We start from the raw sequence: 19,921 nt of genomic DNA, 5'->3' as shown, positions 1-19,921 counted from the left end.
CCAGCGCGCCTGGCGGGCGGGGGGCACCCGGGGCCCGGCGAGGGCGTCCTAAGAGCATCCTTGTTCCCACGCCACTGGCTCCCTGGTCCGTAGCAGATAAAACGGACTCGCTTTATCCCAGTAGGTTTAATTAAGCTCTAAGTTACCTTTCCAACATCCTCTCTCTCACCTTTGGTCTCGAGACTTTCTGTTCACATTTCTAAGAGAATGTGGTGAGACCATGTATCTTCTCATAGACTTGTAGGTCTCTACTGAAAAAAAACGTTATTATAAGCTTAAATAGTTATAAAAATGTGATTCTAAGTATTTATGTCTTTAATAAACATTGTAATGCTGTTTATATTATACAGCATGATCAGTACGTATCCTCATATGTATCCAGTGAAACCTAAATAACATAGTAACTTGATAACCACCAAAAACTATTTAAAAGTCACCTAAACATGTCTTTTTTTTTTAATTTTTATTTATTTGTGATAGTCACAGAGAGAGAGAGAGAGAATGAGGCAGAGACACAGGCAAAGGGAGAAGCAGGCTCCATGCACCGGGAGCCCGATGTGGGATTCGATCCCGGGTCTCCAGGATCGCGCCCTGGGCCAAAGGCAGGCGCCAAACCGCTGCGCCACCCAGGGATCCCTAAACATGATCTTCTTTAACAGAATTTTAACATCACTCACGTCTGTGCGTGGACTCCTATTTCCATACCTCTTCCTCAGGATTTTATCTTAATACAGTTTTATGCTTGAAAGCCTCCTAGTGATGCTCTCAATCCATGTCCCTGAAAGCACCACCCACCTAACTGGATGCATAGTATTTCCGTGACCGCAACGGACTAAACGTTCAATACTAAAGTCATAATAATCTAGTATCCGGGGGGCAAAAGTAGATGGCAACACTCTTCCATGAATCTGAGTCGTTTTCAGTAAAATACAAAACACCTGGGCCTGCCCCACGGCCATGGGCACGTCGGCTTGAGTACGCCATGGCCTGTACCCAGCGTTCGGGGCTGTTTGTGCCGCCAGAGCGAGCGCTCCGCAGGAACACCCACCTGCCCCCCAGCTCCGTGGCCGGGCTGCCTGGGCCTCTGCTCGGGCGCCCACAGATTGCCACGGAGGCCGCACCAGAGGGTGGAGTCGGCTGAGACTCAGGGTCCTCCTGCAAACTCATCGAGGGTGTCGGCAGCGGCATTTCCCTGCAGTCGTAGCTCCGGATGGCTCGCTCCTTCGAGGTCAGCAGAAGCTTCTGGACTGCTTTGTTTTGACCTCTTGACCCGCCTTCAAACGGCTCCTCTGGTTGGGTCGGACCCACCCAGCGGAGGCTCCCTTTGGATTTTAACTCCGAGTCAGCTAATTAGTTGACTAATCAGTTAGTTAGTCAGCTAACTAAGTCAGGGACCTTCATGACCTCTGCAGAAATCCCTTCATCCGTGTCCTGTGACGTAGGCACCTGGTGTCACCTAAGCGCAGGGGGTCGCCTCCAACACCTGCTGGCTCCGGGCACCGCAAAGGAGAGGCCAGCGCGGAGCTCCAGGCTGGGCGGCAGGGTCGGGGGTCACCGTGCCCTGCCTGCCGCACCCCGTCACACTGGGGGGCTGAGAGCCTCGGCCGAGCTGGCCCCGCCGCCCGCCACTTGCAGACACGTTGTTTCCCTTCCCCGACACGCCCTCAGCCACGTGGCGCTGCTGTCAAGGTCGCTCCCGTGGGTCCCAGCAGCCGTTATCGTGTGGATGTGCCGTCCCTTCGTGGCTAGGTCAGGCCTCGGTCCTGTGCGCTCTGTCCTTGCGCCATCCAGGGGCCGGCGGGTGCCCCGAGGCAGACGGCGCCCGGTGGGCCACGAACGGGGACTCGGACAAACGAGGATTTGCCCGTGTCTGAACTCGAGGATGTTCCCCGCTGTTAGGGCTCAGCCTCCGTCCACTGTAGGCTCCGCGGAGCCACCACCAGGCCGGGCCGTGTCTCCTCCGGCCCAGCGCGCCGCAGGGGAACCGCAGCTCGGGCTCTTACACGGACTCAAACCGTCGTGCCCGGGGTGCCCGGGGCCAGCGGGCACGTCCACCTCGGGCTCAGGTCATGGTGTCCGGGCCCTGGTGGAGCCGCGGTCGGGCTCCCCGTCCGCAGAGGGGTCTGTGTCTCCCTCTCTCTTACGTAAATTTAAAAAAAAAAAGGGGGGGAACTCAGTGCCTGTATCCCACTGATGCCAAGAGGAATCAAGCAAGCGCCTGGTGTGGTTTAGGGCGACCTATGATCCCACCGTTTCCGTTTATGTTGAGGTGGGAACCGCACGGCCCGAGCTTCTGAGGCAGCAGTGAGGGCCGCTGGGGACTCCAAGCTCCCGGTGCCAGCGACCATCCTCCCGCCCCAGACTCTCAAGGACAATCCGGGCGGAAGGCCAGCACGGCCACGCAGCACTTCGGATGCCGTGGCCAGACCCCTCAGGGAGGCCCCGCTCTGGTGGGACGCGCCCAGGTGCCGGCCCTACTGGCCTACGTGGCCTTTAGTCTAAAACGGGGGGAAAACCCGAACCAACCAAACAATAAAGCACCACCACCACCACCACCGAACCCACGATGTCCCATCAGGTGTGTGGCAGATTCAGAGCGGCTCAATCCTGCCGCCCGGACGGCCAGGGCCTCCGAGGGGGGTGGGAAGGAGGAGCCATGGAAGGACAGGAAGCGCCTCTCTCTTGCACTGAGAGCAGCATCAGACATGTCCCGAGCCCCGCGCCCATCTCAGCGTGTCCCCACCCTTCGGAGGGCACCCAAGACCCGCCTACCCCTGGGAGAGGAACCCACCGGGCCAGGTCACTGCAGTAGGGAGGGCCCTGGGGGAGCAGGTCGGGCAGATACCCATATTCTGGGACTGTCTGGCAGGAGAGGGGGAGCCTCCCGGCCCTACGGGTAAGGATGAGTCCTGTACCCCAACTTGCCCCACAGCGGTCTCTGCCCTCAGATAGTGAGAAGGCTTGGGGCATCCCTGGGAGGACTCCTACCTGCCTGGTGCCCCAAGATGATGACAAGCCTTCCCTTCTCCTTCATGAGTCAAGTGTCACTATGTGCCTACTGGTTTCGGTGCTCGGCTTCCTTCGTCTCCTCTTTTCCCGACCACCTATCACATATTCATGGAAAGATGGATAAATTTGGCATTAAAAGAACAAACAGGGGGCCCCGGGTGGCTCAGTGGCTGCAGCGTCTGCCTTCAGCTCGGGTCACGGTGCCGGGTCCGGGGGTGCAGCCCCGCATCCAGGGCCTGCTTCTGCCTCCCCCTCTGCCCTCCCCCTGCTTTGCTCTCTTGCTGTCTCTCTGTCAAATAAATAAATAGGATGTTTAAAAGAAAACAAACAAACAAAACCTAAACGAAAACCCTTTAAGTTAAATAGGCCACTCTCTGCAGCCGAGGACGTCCTATAAAGAGGAAACTCCTTGGGGGGTCGGGGGTAGGGGGTGCCTACATGCAGGATTTAACTGCCAGAGTCTAATTAGTTTTTGACTAGAGCTATAAAACGTAGGGAGAAGCAAAGATAAATATTTCAGCTAATTTCCCTATGTACTGTGAATGAAAGGATGGAAATGATTCTCAAAATTGAATGTTATGAAGCCATTTGCAGAGTATATTAAGTCAGCTCCTCTCTGTAATGAAGTGTCCTTCACAGTCGCAGAGACTCTCCAGGAGCTGACATTTCTCTCCCAAAGAACACGGCCCTGTGGCTTCATTATGACTTTTTGAAACAATCTGAACTTTAGACCTTTTCATCTGCCAGCTGGGGACACATCCACACACTAACTTGTGTTTAGCAGCGGGGCCGGGCACCCCGGCCCACAGCCGTGTCAACTGTCCTGCCTGGGATCTCTGGTTGGGCGACAACAGGCGGAAAGCCTCCTGGATGAGGCCTGGTTTATGTTTTCCCACTGCACTCACTGAGGGAGTTGCACATTGTGTTGAGTTTTTTTTTTTTTTTTTAATTAGTTGGTGTGGCGGGGGGCACCTGGGAGGCTCAGAGGTTGAGCATCTGCCTTTGGTCCAGGGCATGACCCCGGGGACCCAGGATCGAGTCCTGCATCAGGGTCCCCGCAGGGAGCCTGCTTCTCCCTCTGCCTGTGTCTCTGCCTCTCTCTGGGTCTCTCATGGATAAATTAATAAAATCTTTAAAAAAGAATAATAAATAAGTGGGATGGTGTGGTGGAAGGTCACTGAGAAATGAATGTCATCACAAAACAACTCGAAGCATCCCTTCCTTTCCTTTGATCGGTTTGATTCCCTTCACTGGAGGCCCAGTAAGTCCCCCAAAAGGGGCCTCCTGTGCACGATAACCTCGAGGCAATCTAGATGATGCTACATTAGGGAGGTGAGAAAGAGCAAATATCAGACCAGAAATTACCATGTATAAGTTTGCAAATGAGTCAATAATGTTCCCCTGGTTACCCTCACTTAGAAGGGAAATTTGTTGATTTTATTTTGAGTTATTGACATTCTGTGGCTCCTACCTTTAGCCTGGTGGCTGGCAAATCTATCCAATATAGGATTTCATTTTATGTCAAAGCTACTTCGAATAGATCTTTATAGCTCTCATATTCATTGGTAGGGCTTATCCCTATATGTTTGTATTGCAAAAGGACGTATTTTCCTTTCTAATTTAAAAGGCATCCATGGTGTTTTCTAGAATGATGTGTTTGATATGATATGTTTGCTTTATAATGGAAATGTTTTCTTTCATTATGTATTTATATGTTTATAATTTGTTGATAGCATCTTTTTTCCAATGCACAATTCATTATTTTTATTGGGAAAAGAAAACATAAGACAAAAAAACCCCTGCTATTTGTTCCACGTTCCTTGAAGGGAGTAAATATAATTCCTAGCACAGTCCCTGGAAAATAGCAAAGATTCTTTGTTAAATTAACGAATGAATTAGTGAAATAGTAAATATAATTCCTAGCACAGTCCCTGGAAAATAGCAAAGATTCTTTGTTAAATTAATGAATGAATTAGTGAAATAGCAATATTTAAAAGAATATATGTGCATATAAAATTTTTATGAAGTGAATTCACTATGCTTAGAAATTACATAAATTAACTATTGATAGCAACTGATTCAAGATTTGGCCTTCATGTATTTGGAAATATCAGATGCAATTTGGAGGCAATGAAATGCTATTTTTCATAAATATTTCAAGGAAATAGAGAAAAAGTTTAGAAAAGAAAATATAACATAGCTTCCAATAATGGAAATGGATAAAATTCTGGCATTTACCTCCTGACACATTTATAATTTCACGTCGATGGCTGTTTTAGACAAGCATAAAAATTGCCATCGCTTCTAAGATAATTAAATGGAAACATTGTATGTTGACATTACTCTTTCATTCGTGCAAAAAAAATATGTCGTTTAAGTTGTATTAAATTGATTAAACTGTATTGAAACAGATTATATTAAACTGCCTTCAATCTTAATGTGTGTGATTAATTCTGGGGCTCCATAATTTTTGTCCCCAAAATAGGTTCTATCATTAAACAATGAACTTCTTAAGGTCGAGAAACACATTTTACTTACCTTGCACCAAAATTTTTATGGAGTGAAAAACAGTGAAATGGTCCTCGATCTCTGAGGATCAACAAAAATACCCCAGGCTTCCTATATAAACATAAAATTAGAATTTTGTAAATAGTTCATGAATGTGAAATCCACATACTACTTACTAGTTACCTAAAGAATTATGGGAACCATGACTGACATTTAATCGTTTGGGGAAACAATTCCACAGAACAAAGTCTGTGGGTCCGTGGGAGAAGTGCTGGCGGAGTGGAGGGTCTTTGGCCTTCTTGAGATCTTATCCACTTGACTTCTTTGGATCTCTATTTCCTCAAGTAGAATAGGCCAGATCCACCGCTGTTAGTATTTTTCATTCACAATAGCTTTTGTTCAAACAAAAATCTTCCTTGGCTCTTACATGGGCAAAATGAGATGCTGCTATAGAAACGGGGTGAGGGAAAAAAAAAAAAAGAAACGGGGTGAGGTAGCCCTCCTCAGCTGGCGGCGCCCTCACTCACCCCTCTGTCTTCCCTCGGACTCCCTGCATTCACCTCTCAGCCCGGGAAAGCTCAGGAAACGCTCATACTAGTCTACATTGCTGATCACTAAATTCTTTTACTTCTAAAATTGTGATTTTAAGCTTTGGTCCTAACGTTGACCTAGGATACATCTCTGTGAGTATGAGACGGAATGTAGCCAACTACACCACGTGGCTATTATCCATACTGTTGTTTTCTAAACTAAACCCATTTTGATCATCTTGAGCAGAAAAATGGAGCATACAATAGAGAAAAGTGATAAAACTTACATCCTTGTTTTTAATTCTAGTGATCACAGAGCAATGATGGGCTATGTTCTCACTCTTTTAAAGGGTAGCTAAAGCTGGCCAAGCCGGCCACCGCTCTGGGATTATTTGTCGCAGTCAGAAGTGGAGTCTGAAGTTCTCACCATGAGAACAGCCTTAGAAATAAATGATCTTTAGAAATAATAAATAAAGGTAACTAAGATAAAATCAAATATAGATAATAAAATGATCAAGTCTCAGAAAGAAATAAGTAAAAACTGTGCAGTTGTGCCCATGTCCAAGATCACGTAACCTTGGGAGACCAAAGGTTGAAATCTAAGAGTAGATGATGAGGTCAAACTTCAGGATCATAGAGACAAGAGTAAAAGAAATGAAATCAGAAATCTAAGAACCCGAAGATTCTGAGTCATTCCGAAGTCGCGATCTAGCATGTGTGAGTTGCAGGCGGGCTGCGCGTGTGAAGTCTGGTGTCAAGAACCGCGAATGGAGGGAGCAGCTTCATTGTTTTCCTGTGGCTAAAATGATTATCAAGGGATTCGATACGTCTTCATTTCCCCCTTTCCCTGTTACCACCGATAATTAGGAATTAGTGCTAATTAAGTACGCCAGTTCATAGTTGAGCAAAAACGAAGACATTCATTCGTTAATCAGGGCTCACCAGCGGAGAAGGGAACCATAAGGATGGCTTCATTTTTCTATCTAAGGTCTTAGAAAGTAGAAACACACACTTCTCTTAAAGTCTGTCTCCAGGACTCAGAGACTAGAAGAGCCCATTCCTGACCCTGGCTTACGAAATCCCAAATCTCCACAGACCTTGAACTTCCGTACTAGATTCAAACCTGACCTTTCCCTCTTGGCTACTGACTGCTCCCCAGGGTGCACTGGGGGCTTTGCGACCCTCAAACACCCCCTCTCCTCACAGAAATTTAACCAGCTCTGTCAAAAATGCATCTTTTAGACATGATCACATATTTCCCTCCCCCCACCCAGGGTAAAATCCTATATTAGAGATTGAAAGGAAATAAAAGTAGATTGCACAAAACACAGCTTGGTTCCCCAGGAGGGAGCTGGTAAAGGCTGGTGTTTAGCCGCCCACGTTCCTCCTTTGCAACAGCCTTTCATGTCTGCAAGTCCTGATTTTCCTGGTTGGAGGATGGAAAATCAAAATGAAAGTAGTAAAAGCCCCGCTTCAATTAGTGGAGATTCCTGGCTTCATTTGGTCTCGGGCTCGTCCAGGAACTGGGCACACCCCCGCCCGGGTGGCCTGTGATGTGTCCACATGCAGGCACCTACGGACAACCTCCAGAGGTGTGTTCTTCCAAAGTAAGGCCAGTGTCAACTGTGGGGGGGAAATGAGTAGCTGAGAGATGACAGATGATGTTGACTGATGGAGAGAGAGATGCGTAGACTCCTACCTACGTGGGCAGGGTTGTTTCCGGTACTTTGTAAAGCACAGCACTCCTGCGTCCCTAAAGGAAGGTGGGAAGATACCTGCTGCCCTTGCCCCAGATCAGAGACCCCTTCCTGGTGATTCTCCACCCGGCTACACACTCAAAGCCCCAGAGGTGGCCTGGGGTGGGCAGATGTCTGGAGATGCGGGCCCGCCAACCTCCCACGGCCCGGTCCAGCTCAGACGCTAAGTGCAGCCCTGAATGATTTTGTAGGAGGAATTCAGGCTGGACCCGGTCGGATAGTTTTATTTTTTATTTATTTTTTATTTATTTATTTATGTATGTATGTATTTTTTTTTTCGGTCGGATAGTTTTAGACCAGAAGGACGAGCCCCGGTGGCCCAGGCGTGCCCGGGGAGTCGCGTGGCCCTGAGAGGTGGGAAGGGACAGACCAAAGACTTGCGGACGACAGGGCTGGCGCCGGACCCCAAGTGACAACCACAGGGACCCGAAGCTATGGAGGCTTCCCCACCACGACGCGTTGTCACACAGAGCAGCCAGGACTCAAGGACTGTCGGGGCCCCCAGACATTGAGGGTGAGCCCCGGCCACAGGCGGCCAAGAATCGGGGCCCTCCACCCCATGGCACAGATGGATTCTGGCGACACTGGGACGAGTCAGGGTGCAGGGCCCAGAGAGCGTGAGGCATCAGAGGGCGGCCCTCTGTCCCGGGAACCTGTCCCCGACCGCGTAACTCCAGCCCGTGCCTTCGCTCTGAAAACAATCAGCATCCGGGGCATGAGACCAGCCACCAAGACTTTCAACAGCCCCCGAATCGACACTACCCCGACTTTCGTGGACACAGGAATCTAACGCGTCTTGTAAAGTCGCACATTCTGATTAGTAGGTCTGGGGGAGACTTGAGTTCGAAGAATTCCCAGGTCTGGGCACCGGGTGGCTCAGTGGGTTAAGCGTCTGCCTTCTGCTCAGGTCATGACCCCAGGGTCCCGGGATCCAGCCCCTCAGTGTGTGGAGCCTGCTTCCCCCCTGCCTCTGCCCCACCCGCTTGTGCGCTCTCGCGCTCTCTCTCTCCCTCTCACTCTCTCTGCCTCTTAAATACATAAATAAAATCTTAAAAAACAAACAAACAAAACCACAACGAAGCCCCGGGTGAAAGCTGATGTTCCAGGTGAGGAGACCACACTGGGAGGAGGAAGGCCTGGATGATGCGAACGTCCCCAGCCTTCTCACTACCTCGTGGAGATCACATTTCTAAGTGTCCACGGTTCTGTCATTTCAGCCCCCCACTGTTCCACCAACGTCAAGACTGCACTTGGGTGGCTTGGATGTAGGTACATAGAGGGTGAGGGCAGGGGGCGGAGCAACACCTCGGTGGGTGGGGGCCCACAGGAGACCACAGCAGGTAGGATTCTAAATACTGACGTCGGGCAGGGGGCAAGTGGAGATCCTGCTGTTTCAGTCCTTACCTGGTTCATAACACCACAGACAGAGGCAGCAGGAATAACGGAAAACCTCACCCCTCACCCGGTGCAACGTTTGATGATCAAGTAGGGTCTATTGATAACCAGCTGAAGCCTGAGAAACGGATCCAACCAATAGGCGGCTTACAAATATGAAGAGTCAACAGGAAACCCAGATAACCTAGCAAACAGTGAGTTTGGATATAGGTTTCCTCATTTCCTTTTTTTTTTTTTTTTAAGATTGTATTTATTTATTTGACAGAGAGACTGAGAGAGAGCAAGTGAGAGAACACAAGTGGGATAAGAGGCAGAGGGAAGCAGACCCGGCTGCCAGGGAGCCTGACCTGGGGCTCGAGCCCAGGACCCTGAGGTCATGACCTGAGCCCAAGGCAGACGCTTCACCGTCTGAGCCACCCAGGTGTCCCCCATGTTTTTCCATTTTCTGAAAGAAAAACAAAATGTGGTGGGGACATGACAATACACTAATAAAAGGGAAAAAGGAAACATCATGAAAATCAAGTAAAATCAACATTTCTCTGAAGATAATCTACTACAGGAACCTGGAGGAAATTTTAGGATAGGATTTTGCATCCTCCTTGAGATATAAGTAGACGCACCTATTTAAAAAAAGAAGAAGAAATAAGGGGAAAAAAAGACATGAAATAAAAGACAGTAGAGTAACTTTAGAGGGAAATAGTGACTGGAAAGGAGCAGGAAAGACATTTCTGAATCTTTTTTTTTTTTTTTTTCGTTTCTGAATCTTGAACTTGGAACTGGTTACACAGTTGTTCGTACAAAGCGAAAATCCACCAGGTGTATCCTTTGACACGTATGCTGTTCTGTGCACGGACGTGAGAGCAATAACAGAATTTGAAGGGACAGAAATAACTAATGAATCAGCAGGGCAGAAAGGTAACAGAATGCATGAAAGAAGGCTCAGGGTGGGAATAAAGAACTAAAACTGCAAAAAACAGAAATAAAACCGGAAGTGAAACACGGAATAGCGAAAAAGGACACCCAGAAAGCTAGTAAGTTGTGTAGAGTGAGAAAGCAAATGAAAAGTTTATAAAAGTTTTCGGAGGAAAGATGACATTTGTAATGGAGAATAAAGATGCAACCGAGAATCATAGGTTCCCCTGGGGGGAAAAATATTGAAAAATTGAGGCATAAGTAGAAAGAAGTGTCTGGAGCTGAAAATACATTTGCTTTTGCTGTTTCAAGAAAGCTACCTTAGCTTTAGTTCAAGCGGAGTTTACGAAAACCTCGGTCCAACAAGATACATCTAACAACAAAAACTTAAATACAATCATAAAATTTAAAATCATGTGGGCATTTTAGAGAAAAAGGATGTAATCCTCCGAGGACAGAAATGTTTGTCTCTGTCATCCCCCAGTGACGAGGTAAAAGCCTGGCCCATATTAGTTGCTCAACAAATCTTTGTTGAATAAATGGATCAAAAAAAGGGAAAAGCGTATTTCCAAAATATCATAAAAACAGAAGAAAACTTCACATTTGTCTTCAGCAAAATAAACACGGAAGAAAATAAAATCACATGTACTCACATTTGAGGGAGAAAAACAAAGAATTTCGTAGGCAGGGAAGTTTCTCTTCATAAATTAAGACAATAGAGACACATTGAGATGCAGAAAGACTCAGAAAAAGATCACTCACCAACCTTTGTTGGAAGAGAAATTCTTTGATGGGGTATAGTCCACTCACTGAGACGTGATTAAAGAAGAATCTAAGATTACGGGTATGTTTAGAGACAGTGATGAGCACTCAACATGTTACACATAGAACTAGATCTAGTGAAAACTTCACCGTATAGTGATAAAATAAATATCAAGGGATTCCTTAAAATAAAAGATAGTTAATGGAAGAGTCATGCTTTACCAATAATTACCTGAATTCAGTTATTTGAACAGACACTAAAAAGTGAAACAAGGGAATCATGGTAGAGAAATGAGAGAGTCTGCCTCTCTCTCTGTGTCTCTCATGAATAAATAATTTTTAAAAAATCTTAAAAAAAAGAATAATAAAAATAAAAATGAATCTTAAAAAAGGAATAAATTCTCTATTTTAATTATGTAACATTTTAAATGTAGCATTTTATCCTTGAGTTTGATCATTATAAAAATATAGAAAATTTGTAATACCCAAAGGTGGCTTCTGTTAGAATTATAAAACATAGAGGTTGTAGGTGAAATCATGGAAGAAAGTAAAAGTGAACAAAATATAATTCATATACAAAAATAAAATAGACAAAATTGATAGCATTTGAAAATATGAACAAATTAAGATCGACATATGAGATATAATAATAATTGTGAGTACGCTGAGTCACCACCAGAAAAGATAGAACCTTCACGCTGGGCAAAAGTAAAAGCAAGCCGTCCGCCTCTGAACAAACAATGCATGCGAATTAATGTGCGAAAAGTGAAAAGGGGATAAGATATTGACCAGCAAAACATGGACAAGGAGAAAATGGAGGCGAGAAACTAATTCATAAAACACAATTTAAGGCAAAAAAAAAAAAAAAACACTAAGTTTGAAAATAATTACTAATAGAAAAGAAGTAACCGTGAGTATTTAAGAAGCAAATGAAATGAGCAGATTTTATGATTTAGAAACTCAAGAATACGTTGACAAGAGACAATTGAACCGCACATTAAGTTAGAAATAAAGTCAGATAAACTCCAGTTAACTTTGTGGGCTCCATATTAAACTCTGGCCCCGTTTCAAGGCTCAGGACAAACGGACGAGTCCTTGCTCCCCGGTCCCTAAACCACCTCTGGCTGATGGGCCGCCCCAGCAGGCCGCGACTCTGTTCCCAGAACCTTCTGTGCCTGAATCACAAGCCGGGCTCATTTCCTACTCCTCTGATCACGGGCCGCTCACTCTGGGTCTGGCCTGCCCTTAGCAGCTCCGCAGCTTCCCGGGGACAAGGGTCAACCAGGCCTTTTGTCCCCAGGGGCCCACGTGGTGAACGTGGAGGGCGTCTGCAGCCTGGGTCGGCCTCTGCTCTGCTCAAGCCGCAAGGCCTGGCCCCACAAATTTATCCAAAGCAGATTTTAAAAAGTACACACAAAGGCAAGTGCGCAGATGTGCAAAGGCCCCGACACTACGATTGAGACGACACCAGAATTGCCAAGGACATACTTAGAGCAGTAGCCGGGCCTCCCGTTGAATAAGCCGCAGCCCCTACCCTCAGCTTCCAGAACGGGAGCAGAAGCCCTGCCGCTCATCACTTCAAGCTCCTAAAGTGCTCCCGTGTGCACCTCACCTTCCGAGTCCTGTCTGGCAGGTCCAAAGCTCCTGCTGTTCCCATCTTCCAGGAGAGGAAGACTGAGGCTCAGGGGCGCACAGCCAAGGCCCGTCAGGAACCCCGCTAGGTCTTCTAAGTCCAGCTGCAGCACCTGCTGATCTTTATGGAAAACAGACAAACAAGCTTTCTGCCATCTTCTTAGGTTCTGCGGGGATGACTCTGGATTAGGCTGACAAAAGGGTAATAAGATCTTATTAATAGGATTAATAACAGAGTAGCAGAAGCTATTAACACGGCGTCTCCCACAGCTGCGGGTGCCCTTAGTGACTGGCGAGCACAGGGGAGGTGAGGACCCTAAGGGAAGGACGCACTCTTAGAGCCGCGAGTAGACTCAGGAGAAGGATGGTGAGCCTCAGGGGTGGGGTGCGGGGAAGCAGGCAGCCTGCAGGGGTGGGGCGCACATGTGCTGGGTTAGGGACGCTCCTCATGCGAGGTGGAGGGTGCACGTGTGCTGGGTTAGGGACGCTCCTCGTGCGGGGTGAGGGCGCACGTGTGCTGGGTTAGGGACGTTCCTCTTGCGAGGTGGAGGGCACACGTGTGCAGTTAGGGATGCTCCTCGTGTGGGGGGAGGGCGCACGTGTGCAGTTAGGGACGCTCCTCTTGCGAGGTGGAGGGCGCACGTGTGCTGGGTTAGGGACGCTCCTCGTGCGGGGGGGAGGGCGCACGTGTGCTGGGTTAGGGACGCTCCTCGTGCGAGGTGGAGGGCACACGTGTGCAGTTAGGGACGCTCCTCGTGCGGGGGGGGAGGGCGCACGTGTGCTGGGTTAGGGACGCTCCTCGTGCGAGGTGGAGGGCACACGTGTGCAGTTAGGGACGCTCCTCGTGCGGGGGGGAGGGCGCACGTGTGCTGGGTTAGGGACGCTCCTCGTGCGAGGTGGAGGGCACACGTGTGCAGTTAGGGACGCTCCTCGTGCGGGGGGGAGGGCGCACGTGTGCTGGGTTAGGGATGCTCCTCGTGCGAGGTGGAGGGCACACGTGTGCAGTTAGGGACGCTCCTCGTGCGGGGGGAGGGCGCACGTGTGCAGTTAGGGACGCTCCTCGTGTGGGGGGAGGGCGCACGTGTGCAGTTAGGGACGCTCCTCGTGCGGGGTGAGGGTGCACGTGTGCTGGGTTAGGGACGCTCCTCTTGTGAGGTGGAGGGCGCACGTGTGCTGGGTTAGGGACGCTCCTCGTGCGAGGTGGAGGGCACACGTGTGCAGTTAGGGACGCTCCTCGTGCGGGGGGAGGGCGCACGTGTGCAGTTAGGGACGCTCCTCGTGTGGGGGGAGGGCGCACGTGTGCAGTTAGGGACGCTCCTCGTGCGGGGTGAGGGTGCACGTGTGCTGGGTTAGGGACGCTCCTCGTGCGAGGTGGAGGGCACACGTGTGCAGTTAGGGACGCTCCTCGTGCGGGGGAGGGCGCACGTGTGCTGGGTTAGGGACGCTCCTCGTGTGGGGTGAGGGCGCAGGTGTTTTGGGTTAGGGACGCTCCTCGTGCAGGGGGAGGGCGCACGTGTGCGGGTTAGGGTCGGTCATCGTGCGGACGCCTCCGGGTGTCTGGGGCTCGTGGGGCCTCGGGGTGTCTTAGGGCCCAGCCCAGGCCTGCTTGTGCGGCCCCTTCCTGTGCCCAGTCTGTCCGCCTGCCGGCCTCAGAACCCGGGGCCCCTGCTGCCTCCCCTGCCCTCCCCGTCCCTGCCCAACCCCTCTGCCCTCTCCCCCCGCTGTCTCCCCTGCCCTCCCCGTCCCTGCCCTCCCTTCCCCCCCACCCAGGGTCAGCGGGAACCTGGTCCTGTGGACGCTGGGGTCCCCACGCACCTGGGCCCTGGATCTTCCTTCAGGCCGGGACCACCGTTGGAATCTAAGTGATGCTCCGGGTGGCCCAGGACGGGAGCGGGGAATGCCAGGGCTCTGGGACACCGCACCCAGGTCACATCAGTCAGCCCTCTTCAGCACTGACTCATTGTAAATATAACCAAAAGTGAAAACTGTCTAATGAGGACTTGGAAGTTGCAGAAAGGAGAGAAACTTGAAAGAGATGAGCCCCGGCCAGGATCTTGATCCCAAACGGGCGGGCTCACTGTGCCAAGCCCCGGGAGGATAATTAACTGCCTTTAATCTTTCGTTTCAGCTGTTGATACCTTAATGTACCTTAAACAGAGAAGGGTTTTCTGTTTTGTTTTACATTTTTAAAGCTTCCTCTCCTAGACCTCTTTAAAATAACGAAGTAGTTCGGCTTTTATTTAAAGGGCCGGGGAACCTTTTGAAAGAAATGAGGCATCGTTGTATTTATTCTTTGTTTTTAATCCCTAAGTAAAGCAAGTTGCCTAATTAATAAACTTTTTAGATCAAAGTCAATTTCTATGACCTATTTATAAGCTTGGTGGAAGTAATAAAATATACTGTAAAATACGTGTTTCCAGACTACAATGTTGATTATCTGTGGGGGAAAAAAAACATTGATTATTGGATGTGACTCCTCCTCCATGTAGTCAAAGTAAATGTACGCGTGATGCCAAAATAATCCAGCCTAATGAGAGGAGGTGGGCAGATCTAACAATCCTGCATTTCTGTCAAGGCAGCTTCCACTGAAAAGGAGAAGTGATTATTCCAGACTTCCTGTGACAAGCGCATGCCCCGACAAGTATACAGAGTCAAAATAATTCTGTTAGTGTTCTTTGCCCTGTGTCTCCATCACTGGACCTAGATCCAGGTATGGGGCGGGGAGGCCCAAATCCTGGGGCAGGACCTGCGTGGGGCCCAGGGGCCCAGAGCAGCAAGCCCTGTGGGGGAGAAGAGGGTACAGAAGGGGACAGAGAGCGCTGCAAAGACCAGCTTTCTCTACTTGTCTTTTTGCCTTGTAGGGTTTGACATTGGTCTAAAGTTTATTTTTGGGACTTTACGTTGGATTGATGCTTCTCAAAATGTTTTTTGTTTTTGTTTTTGTTTTTTAAGTAGGCTCCAATGTGGGGCTTGAACTCATGACCCTGAGATCAAGACCTGAGCTGAGATCAAGAGTTGGATGCTTAACCAACTGAGCCACTCGGGTGCCCGTTTCTCGAACTTTAATCACTCAAGTAACAATAATAGTTATTATCATAGTAACTAGCATTTATTGAGTTCTTATTAAATGCCAAGGGATGTTCAGATGCTTTACAAGTGTTGTGTTAACTCATGTTTCATGTTTCTGAAATGACTGATGAATCACCACCATATTTGCGGCAGGTACACCGAATGGCTGAAATTTAGCCACTGATTTTGCGATATTAGACAATTTTTGTAATTCTAAATTTGTATATTTATGCATATATAAATGGAATTGATTCTTTAAATTGGCAAGTAAGATTGTTAATAGGTGTATTTTTATGAAAGTATTTTAAAAGATTAAATTTTATAATTTGTTAAATATTACAATTCAGGTGATAAAACAGTTTTCACTTAAAGTTCTAATACATATTAAATATGGTTTATATTTTGGCTCTAATTTTAATAGAGAATTTAAATATTTTATTGCAAAGAATTATGAAAACAAAAATCCTTTAAAATTTTCATTGTCTTGTATTTGCTTTAATTTATATTTTGAAGAAAATTTACTCATATTCTATGCGCTTTGCATGAAAGTGTATTATTACTTTCTAATCCTTCAGACCAATGTGAATGATACATTAAATTGTGGCTGAAAAAGAAAATACCTTGGAATTGAAAAAAAGAAAAATCCTGTAAAGGAAAAATTTAGGATCGGAAAGAAATGATCGCCTAACTTTTTAAGAACAGAAACAATAAAAATTTAAAGGATCTCTTGTAAACATGAATCACATTACATATTTGAGTAGGACATAAAAATCTTTATTTTTTTACTTAAAAAGTTTGAGTCAAAATAATGACAATGAACAAGGAAATTGTTTTCATCAAATACAAAATTTGAGGGGATCAGTTTCTTCAATAAAGTCTTATTTGATGATCAAAATAGTGAGAATAATAATAATAATAAAGTATTACTCATATAAAATTCCCAGCTCAGAAGCAACAAATGCAACTCTGCCCTGCCCAATAAAATAAATTACATTCATGGAATCAGAAAATTGGATAAAAATACAAAACTTGGAAACTTTACTATGTTTATTAGAAAATTATCCTGGAAAATTATCATCATGTCCTTCCGATAGTGGAACATTTTCTAGAAAACACAGTTTGCTTCAAATCATTCATTATTATTTTTTGTTGGAGGAGTATTGCAGAAAATTTTGTTGGACATCACAGTTAATTCAAATGGACAAAGACTATAAAAATCACCTTTTCTACTCTAAGTTTAAAGACAAAGTATTTTTCTACTCCTCTTATGTGTTCCACAACCAATCTTCCAAGATCAGTTTTGACCAATATGATGTGACTGAAACATTTGGTTAATGCATGTGTGCGTGCACACACGTACGCACGTTCACACATCACTAGACAAAAACATTTACACTCACAATAGTGGACACGTAATTACTAGAACTGAAACTACTTGAACAAATAATGAACAACAGGTAATATTAAATGAAGACAAGCAAGTGCTAATATAGAGTACTGGAACGATGTTTTGCAGCACATTTATTTTGTGGCCCTATTATCACAATATGACATAAAATAGCAAACATTTCTAGATTTTGTATGAATTATTTTAAGTGGTGATACTAGAATGGTCAAACAGGTAAAACAATATTTTAAATGTCGTAATAAATGTTACTATTTAGGATTGACTGCTTAAACACTCTTAAAAAAAAGATTTTATTTATTTATTTGAGAGCGAGTGAGGGCCAGAGAGATCATAGAGGGAGAGGACGAGGGAGCAGCAGACTCATTGCCGAGCAGTTATGCCAAAGCATGACCCGAGCCGAAACAGACGCTTAACCAACTGAGCCACCCGGGCGTCTCGAGTACTTAAATGTTCTTAATTGAGAATTGACAATACCTATTAATGGAATTGGCCAGGTTTTTTTTTTTTTTTTCTTTCCTAGGACTGGCTTTGTGAATTATGAAAGTTAAGCTATATACCTTTAAGATTTATCATTCAGTAAGAAAATAAGCCATTATTCATAGTTTAATTATATATTACACTATTTTCTATAACTATAAAATGTATTTTATGAAGTTAGAAACTGGTATATAGGACTTTCTAGTGTATTTATCATACCTGAGGGGAAAAAAACAGAATATTCAGTTCTTTATCAGTTCACAATAACTCTATAAAAATAACCTTTGAACATAAATGTTCAGCTTCACCCCTGAGAAGTGAGGGATGCAAATTAAAATTACACCAAGACGCCATCTCTCACCTGTCAGATTGGTAATGACTGAAAGGAGAACAATATCCTTCTGCAAGGCTACGGAGACAGAGGCCCCTTAGCATATTGCTGCTGGGAAAGAAAACCGGCACAACTATTATGGGATGAAAGTTAGCGACATCTAAAGTAACCACACGGGTGTTTACACTTCGACCCAGGGATCCTGTATCGCAGAATTTGTCCTGAAGATATGCCTCCAGTAATACGAAAATACATATACACAAGATCATCAGTTACCATTGAAAAATATTGGAAACACCCTAAATGCCCGTCCACACTGTGGTACATCCGCACAGTAAACATTCTTATTTAAAAAGAGATTTATGAACTAATGTGGATTGATTTTCAGGATATCGTTAAACACAGCCCTGTGTCAGGCAGTTCATTAATAATGATGTTTGTGGTAGGTTAAAGCTTTTTAAAAATGTATGATTTGTTGTGATTACTTTTCACATACTCGGTAAATGTTCTTTTTTAAGACTTGTTTTGTCTTTATGACATGCTCATAAAGCAAGTATTAGCTTTTATTCGATTTTTCTGATAGGTTTTCCACCAAAACTTCCCTAAAGCATTTTTCTAAAGCAGCAGTTCCCAATCTTAGCTGAGTATCACGTCAGCTGTGGACCTTTAAGAAAATGGAGATTTCACGAGGGAAAGAAGAAAGAAAGAAAGAAAGAAAGAAAGAAAGAAAGAAAGAAAGAAAGAAAGAAAGAAAGAGAAAGAGAGAAAGAAAGAGAGAGAGAAAGAAAGAAAGAAAGAAAGAAAGAAAGAAAGAAAGAGAGAAAGAAAGAAGAAAGAAAGAAAGAAAGAAAGAAAGAAAGAGAAAGAAAGAAAGAAAGAAAGAAAGAAAGAAAGAAAGAAAGAAAGAAAGAAAGAAAGAAAGAAAAGAGAAAGAAGAGAAAAGAAAAGAGATTTCTTGGCCCCACGTAAGTCTGGGTGCTGCCCAGAAGTGTCCCTTCTCCAAAGCCCTGTGGCTAATCCCGAGCATCCCCCGGGTTCAGGAGAGTATGTCTGCAGAATTGAAAAGGAATGAACTCATTCTGCCCGGTGGTTTTTGTTTAGAAGCTTGCGGAATGATCAATCATCTCACAATCAGGGTTTAACTATTTAGCCAAAAGTGTCTCATCCTGAAATCGGGGTATTTTAAGGACAAAGTCACAGCAGGGAAGAATTCTGCTTGTCTCATGCAGATGGTTAGCGGGGTGATGACTGCACTTGAAGCCAGTCCACAGAAATGGATTCCTGAGCCTAATACATCCGTGGCCTATGAGTCAGCGAGGCTGTTAATGTCAGTATCTGGTTTCTCTTCTCTTGTTTTTTTTTTTTTTTAAGATTCTATTTATTCATGAGAGACACAGGGAGGAGGCAGAGACACAGGCAGAGGGAGAAGTAGGCTCCCATGGGGACCCCGATACGGGACTCGATCCCAGGCCCTGGGGTCATGCCCTGAGCCAAAGGCAGATGCCCAACCCCTGAGCCACCCCTCAGCCACCCTGAGTCCCTCTGGTTTCTCTTCTGTGAAATGTGCCCAGTTTGGTCTTTTCCACCTAGCGCTGAGAATCAGTGAAGACATGCGTACAAAATACACGTGTAGCCTAGTAAGTGTTCTAGTTCTGAACGGAAGCCTCATTCTGCACTTGAAGCCTAATTGTGTCTCTAGACACTATGATTTTTAAAGCTTGATTCTATATTTAGATTACACTATGTTTACATGTTTGTGTATCTCTCTCTCTATCACTCTCTATCATCTTTTCTATCCATCCCTCCATCGATCCATCCATCCATCCCTCCATCCCTCCCTCCATCCCTCCCTCCCTCCATCCCTCCATCCCTCCCTCCATCCATCCCTCCCTCCATCCCTCCCTCCCTCCCTCCCTCCCTCCATCCCTCCATCCCTCCCTCCATCCCTCCATCCCTCCCTCCCTCCATCCCTCCATCCTTTCATCCCTTCATCCCTCCCTCTGTCCATCCCTCCCTCCATCCCTCCCTCCATCCCTCCATCCATCCCTCCCTCCATCCCTCCATCCATCCCTCCCTCCTTCCATCCATCTACCCATCCATCCATCCATCCCTCCATCCCTCCATCCCTCCC

At 46.4% G+C, this 19,921-nt stretch overlaps 1 long non-coding RNA gene across 1 annotated transcript; it reads right to left on the bottom strand.

Moving 5' to 3' along the window:
- Positions 1-511: 511 nt before the first annotated feature.
- On the bottom strand, positions 512-14,451 carry LOC140622474 (uncharacterized). Its single transcript, XR_012022237.1, has 4 exons — positions 14,321-14,451; positions 12,486-12,696; positions 5,548-5,628; positions 512-3,104 (listed from the first exon to the last, which is right to left on the bottom strand). It is a non-coding gene; the product is annotated as an uncharacterized lncRNA (long non-coding RNA).
- Between the last annotated feature and the right edge of the window lie 5,470 nt (positions 14,452-19,921).

This window comes from Canis lupus, chromosome 31 (assembly GCF_048164855.1).
Source record: "Canis lupus baileyi chromosome 31, mCanLup2.hap1, whole genome shotgun sequence".
Classification (NCBI taxonomy): domain Eukaryota; kingdom Metazoa; phylum Chordata; class Mammalia; order Carnivora; family Canidae; genus Canis; species Canis lupus.
The sequence above is the reverse complement of the archived record's forward strand: the minus strand, read 5'-3'. Positions and strand labels throughout refer to the sequence as shown.